This window comes from Carcharodon carcharias, chromosome 6 (assembly GCF_017639515.1).
Source record: "Carcharodon carcharias isolate sCarCar2 chromosome 6, sCarCar2.pri, whole genome shotgun sequence".
In the NCBI taxonomy this organism is placed as follows: domain Eukaryota; kingdom Metazoa; phylum Chordata; class Chondrichthyes; order Lamniformes; family Lamnidae; genus Carcharodon; species Carcharodon carcharias.
In genome coordinates this window covers 123,430,519-123,436,587 of record NC_054472.1, presented here as the reverse complement: position 1 = coordinate 123,436,587, position 6,069 = coordinate 123,430,519, and the positions used below count along the sequence as shown (strand labels likewise).

General features: G+C 41.2%; 1 long non-coding RNA gene across 1 annotated transcript; it reads left to right on the top strand.

The window, feature by feature from the left end:
* The first annotated feature begins 741 nt into the window (after positions 1–741).
* On the top strand, positions 742–4,852 carry LOC121279283. Its single transcript, XR_005943355.1, has 2 exons — positions 742–1,171; positions 3,828–4,852. It is a non-coding gene; the product is annotated as an uncharacterized LOC121279283 (long non-coding RNA).
* The last annotated feature ends 1,217 nt before the right edge of the window (positions 4,853–6,069 follow it).

Sequence of the window (6,069 nt, the reverse complement as noted above, 5' to 3'; positions counted from 1 at the left end):
ATAATACATTTCTCTTTTGCCTTGACTTTACTCTCTGATTCACCACATCTTCCCAAATTTGTATCCTTGCCCCCACTACTTAGTTTAAAGTTCTCTCTTTGCCGTTATCAGTGAGGCCAATATGGACAAACTGCCAATGGAGGTGTGACGAATGCTGATACCTAGCCCAAATAATGTTAGTGAGTTGAGGACAACTTTTAGGCTAGCCTTGGTCTCCTGGTTTTGGCATGTGACCTCTGCATGATGTCTATTTCTGAACAGAAAATTGGTTTAAAAAATTTACAAATTGTTCCGGCCACTGACTCAGATCATTCTCTTGTAGACTTCTTCCTCCCTTAATGTGGAGGCTGGGGGATATTCAAGGTGGTTTTTAATTTGTTGGTTTTTCTTTTATGACATTGGGTGCTTTTCCATCACTCATTGTGCTTTGTGATATTATATTTGTTTTTGAATGTCAAATATAAGGCCTTGATTCATGGAGGGAAGGTCATCAATGAATTGTGCCATTTGTGCGTATCATCTCAACTGCATCACCAGCTAAATGCAAATGCTGCTGACATTTTCTGACTTTTAAAATGAGAAGGGGACTATTTCAGTCTTTCAATGAATGAGGCGTTAAGGCAAAAACCACTAAAAATTGTAGTGGAGGGATCTGGTATCTAAAGAGTTAACATGGGACTACAGTACTGCCCACATGGTGATGTAAGAAGGCACATGACCTGGAAGTAAGGGCAGTCTAGAGATAGATAGCAACATGTAGGGATGTAGTATGGAGTTCTCTCCATACCTTTATCCTCCACTATCAATATGTACATAATTCAATACTATTAATAAACATTTATTTCTAACTGCAACAAGACTGATTCATGGTGTCCAAGCAGAACACATCACGGATAGTGAGAACAGAACAGATCATGTAGCAGTGGGGAATAAAAATCTACACCCTCTCTAAAAGGCTGAAGAACCCTCAAGAAAATGACACCAGCAATGATTCTGCCCCGAAACAACCTCATTCAAGAAGCAAGATGCTGAGAAAACTCACTTGGAAAGCTCCAGAGACACAAAAGCCAGGCAGTAGAAAAAAGGCCCAAGCAAATACACTCAAGCAAAAGTGTCCACTGAATCCCTGTGGAAGATCAGCTTCAACAAAGCAAAGCCAGCAGCCAGCAGGGTGAGATAAAATCCTTTCAAAGTTCAAAGCAGGCCAGCTATGTGAACCATTAAAAAAATATCCAGTCAGGTAGAAATTCCATTGTGCATTTCATCACTAGCCTGAACTCTGACTTGGTGTCCTTGTCATAAAAGTATAATAATTCTCAATATTATTGTGATTTATTGTAAAAGTAGGTTAATAGTGGGGTTTGGATAGTTTTTTTGTGTGTGTCTGTGTGTATGGGATTTAATTTAATTGGAGACAGCTGGTCTGGAGGCTTTGACTTATCAAAAGGAAGCTAGGTTTGAAATTCTAACTACATAAACATGGCTGAAGTTTTAGAAGGTGAAGTGAGGAGAATTTGCATTTTTAGATAAATCAGGGTAGTATGAATTTCAAAGAGATGGTAGGAAGTTACACCTCGCCAGAGAAGCTAGGCCAAGAAGTGTGTTTATTTTCTCAAAGGTTATTGATAGTATTAGCACCATGAATAGATTTATATTACGAGAAAGATAAAGTTCCAAAGACATATGGGAACAATGGAATTTGCATTGAAAGGGAGAAACACATATAAATGAGAAGAGGCTATGTGTTAGAGAGGGAAGGCATTGTAAGATCTACAGAAAGTGTGAAAAGTCTCCAGTAGTTGTGCATTAAGCTGCTGTCTGCAGGATCTGAAGCTGGGAAAAGCCACTTTGAATTCTATTGTCCAGGGTATTGTGGCGATTTGTCTGGATCTGTTTAAAATCTATTTATTTTTTTACTATTGCCTTAATGGGGGTGTAACTGGAAGCCAGGTCAATTAGGGGTTTTAGGAGTTATTATAGTAGTAATTTGTAGACCTATGTAGGTGCTTGAAATCTTTTCTTTTGTTAATAAATGTTCAATTTAGTTTTGTAAAAAAATCTCGAAGCTTGGTAGACTTGTTACTAGTGAATTCAGGGCACCCGTCTTGAAATAAAATACAAATTGCAAAATCGTTGTGACCGTGTGATCAAGTTTCCCACATGGATTTGATCATGTGGCATTCCAAGTCCAGAACGTCACAAAAAAACCAAATAAAGAGATCAAAAATGGAGGAATTTAAAAAATCACATCAGGTCCCTTGCGATTCTTTAGCCTCTCAGCCAGCATGAATTCTGCCCTCCCGACCCATCACAGCAGCATATCATCATGACTAAAATGTCCCTCAGCAGCAGACCAACTCACAGTCATGTTCAGGTTTCTTTTTCCCTAGCTGACTGCCACTACCATTTTGAATTTCACACCAAAACTGCAAAATGGGCAAAATTCGCATTTTCATCATTGTCGGCAACACCATCTTGAAAACCTCTTCACTCTTAAAGGAACACCCAAACATTAAAATACTTTAAAGATGGAACACAGTTCTTCACTACCACCATCATGGGCCTCACCTATGGCCCTGATGACACTCACAATTGAAGTTATTGGAGGAAAAGTTTCCTAAGGTATAGCATTGCTGCAGGGTTAAATAAAGTTGGAGGCAGAACAAGTTAGCGCATTACTTTAGTCCATTTGTCCAATTGCAGACTACATCATCACCAGGCAAGCAACAGATTAATTGTCTGCTCAATTTAACAATGTTTTAAAATCCTTCAACATTTTCTTCAACCTGAGATCTAACAAGATTTTGGAACGTGACAAATTTAACAGGAGAGCCCAGCAGCCTGGGGAGCCTGTCAATTCTTATATGAATGATCTTCACTGCAGGGAAAAAAGGATGAGAATCCTTCAGACAGTGACCTGAAATCCAAACTCCTCTGAAACAGAATCGCGGTGGGTGCTGCGAATGATTCACTCTCCGAACTTCTCCAAGTCAAAGACCTTAATCTCGATAAGGCTGTCCAGCTAGTTAGACTGTCTGAGCTGCAGGACTGTTCTCAGAGGAGAAGGCACTTCATGGGGCAGAAGCTACACCTCGGTCCACCACATCAAGCCACACAAGCATATGGACCATCCGAGCCAGACAAGCCATGCCCCAACCACCTAGCCAAACGACCGTGCCAGGGCTGCAGTGCAAAGTGCACTCACAGGAAGAACCAATGTCCTGTGAGTGCTGCCAAATTCTTCCATAGCCACAGACAGGGACACTTCAGTAAGCTGTGTCAGTCGCAACCTTAGCGCTGCATAGACAACCTGAGAATCTTCCATGAAATCAAAGCCACCGACCCAGAAGACGCACAGTCTTTCTTCCTGTGTGACATCTGACAATGCAGTACTTCCTTCTGGAATGCAGACATCTAAGTAAATGGCCATCTAACCAAGAGTAAGTTAGATTCCGGCACCAGAGTGACAATCCTATTTGATGAGGAACCGTGGCTCCACCGCCGTTGGGTCCAAATGATGGACACCTCACTCTATGGCGCAGGGGGAGTGCAACTCCCAGTCATTGATATGATTCAGGAGCCACTGAGGTACGGCGACAAACAGATTATGGAGCTGATGTTCATTGTGCAGAGTCAGCCCTTTTCACTCCTTAGCAGAGACACCTGCGTAGCTTTTGATCTCCTTCAATCAGCAGAAGATGGGAAGACAACCATGGTCCCCACCAAGCCTGAAAGGCATCATCATGAAGGCCCAATGTTTAAATATTGACGTTTTTTGTAACCTCTCATCTCTGATCATGAAACAGGTCTATTCTTCTTCATTTCAGAACCCCGAACCTACACAATGGCCAGACCAACCCACCACGCAGGAGGATACCACAGCACTCCCAGTGGTGATGAAGCCGGAGCTGGAATGAACTCCAGAGAAACCCCTGCCTCCACCAGCGACCATGGTGTAGGCGGTAAAGATGCCGACCAACACAGCCCCAACAACTATCAACCAGCATGCTGAAACCACAGAATCAGCTGTAATAGCTGATTCACGCAAACATAACTACACAACTACCAGGTGAGCTACCTTCCTACGCTTCTTCCATCCACAGGACTGCTCTCCCACAGAAAGCTTCTAGACACCAGAAAAGAAGAAGAAGGAAAGCCATCGACAACCTGATGAACCCTGCTTTCATCCACCCAGGAGTAAATGATCACCGCTCATTACAACAAATCACTGTTACATCAACAGACCGACCAGGCCTGTTGCAGCATCCGTCAATGGAAGAAGTGTCTGAAGCCATGCCTACATCCAGATACAAACTCGAAAGCACTGCCAAGATCAAGAACCACTAGAGCCTACCACTCTCCCGAATGGACAGCAAACGAGGCATAGCAGGTGTATAAGACCTCTAGGTCGCCCAAATCTCCAATTTCAAAGACTTGAAGTAAGAGGAGTAAGAACATTGTTAATGCATGCTGTTAATGTGATAATGTTAATCATGAAGTAGCTTAGAATTAGAATAGTTTATAGTTGTAACACTAAAATTAAGTACATAAGACCTATAGTGATGTAAGACTTGAAGCAAACTGTAAGGAAACTAATGTCAGTCTATAACCAGTGGATAAAGACTTGGGGTGGTGGTGTAGTAGAATGATCTCGTACCTAAAGTGTTAACATGGGACTGAGTACAGTACCAACCACTCAGTGATGTAAGATGGCACAAGACCTAGAACTAAGGGCAGCCTAGAGATAGGTAGCAATATGTAAGGCCCTAGTATGGAGTCCTCTTCATTCCTTTACCTGCTACTGTTACTGTACAAAGTTCAGTAATGCTAATAAAGACTTTTAAAAACTGCAGCAAGACTGCTTCATGCTGCCCAAGCAATACACATCACAGGTAGCAACAACAGAACAGATCAAACAGGACACATGGTTTTCTTTTTCAGAAATAATACTGTGGGATGACTTCCTGGAGTGTGTATGAGATGGTTTTTTTAGACCAGTACGTCGAGGAACTGACTAGGGAACAGGCTTTCTGAGATTTGGTTTTGCGTAATGAGAAGGGGTTAATTAACAATCTTGTTGTGTGGGGTCCTTTAGGGAACAGTGACCATAACATGATAGAATCCTTCCTTTGTTGGAAAGTGAAGTAGTCCAATCCGAAACTAGGGTCCTACATCTAAACAAAGGAAACTGCGAAGGTATGAGGCATGAATTGGCTAAGATAGATTGGGGAATGTCGTTAAAAGGCATGACTGTGGATAGACAATGGCTAATATTTAAGGAACAAATGTACGCATTACAATAGTTATACATTCCTTTCTGGTGCAAAAATACAACAGGAAAAGCAGTCCAAACCTGGCTAAGAAAAGAAATTTAGGATAGTATTAGACCCAAAGAGGAGTCATATAAAGTTGCTAGAAAAGGTAGCGAGCCTGAGGATTGGGAGCAATTTAGAATTCAGCAAAGGAGTACCAAGAGATTGATTAAGAAGGGAAAAATAGAGTATGAGAGTAAACTTGTAAGGAATATAAAAGCAGATTGTAAAATAAGTATGTAAAATGTATGTAAATAAGTATGTAAAAGTATGTAAATAAGTATATAAAATGAAAAAGATTTGTGAAGACAAATATAGGTCCTTTCCTGTCCGAAATGGGAGAATTTGTAATAGAGAACAAGGAAATGGCAAAGCAATTAAACAACTGCTTTAGTTCTGTCTTCACGGAGGAAGACACAAAAAACTTTCCAGAAATACTCGGGAACCAAGGGTCAAGTGAGAAGGAGGAATTAGTATTACGAAAAAAATTGTGCTGGAGAAATTAATGGGACTGAAAGCTGATAAATCCCCAAGGCCTGATAATCTATATCCTAGGGTACTAAATGAGGTGGACTGGAAATAGTGGATACATTGGTTGTCTTCTTCCAAAGTTCTGTAGACTCTGGAATAGTTCCAGCAGATTGGAGGGCGGCAAATGTAACCCCACTATTTAAAAAAAGGAGGGTGGGAAAAAGCAGGGAATTACAAACTGGTTAGCCTAACATCATTTATTATAAAGGACGTGATAACAGGGCAC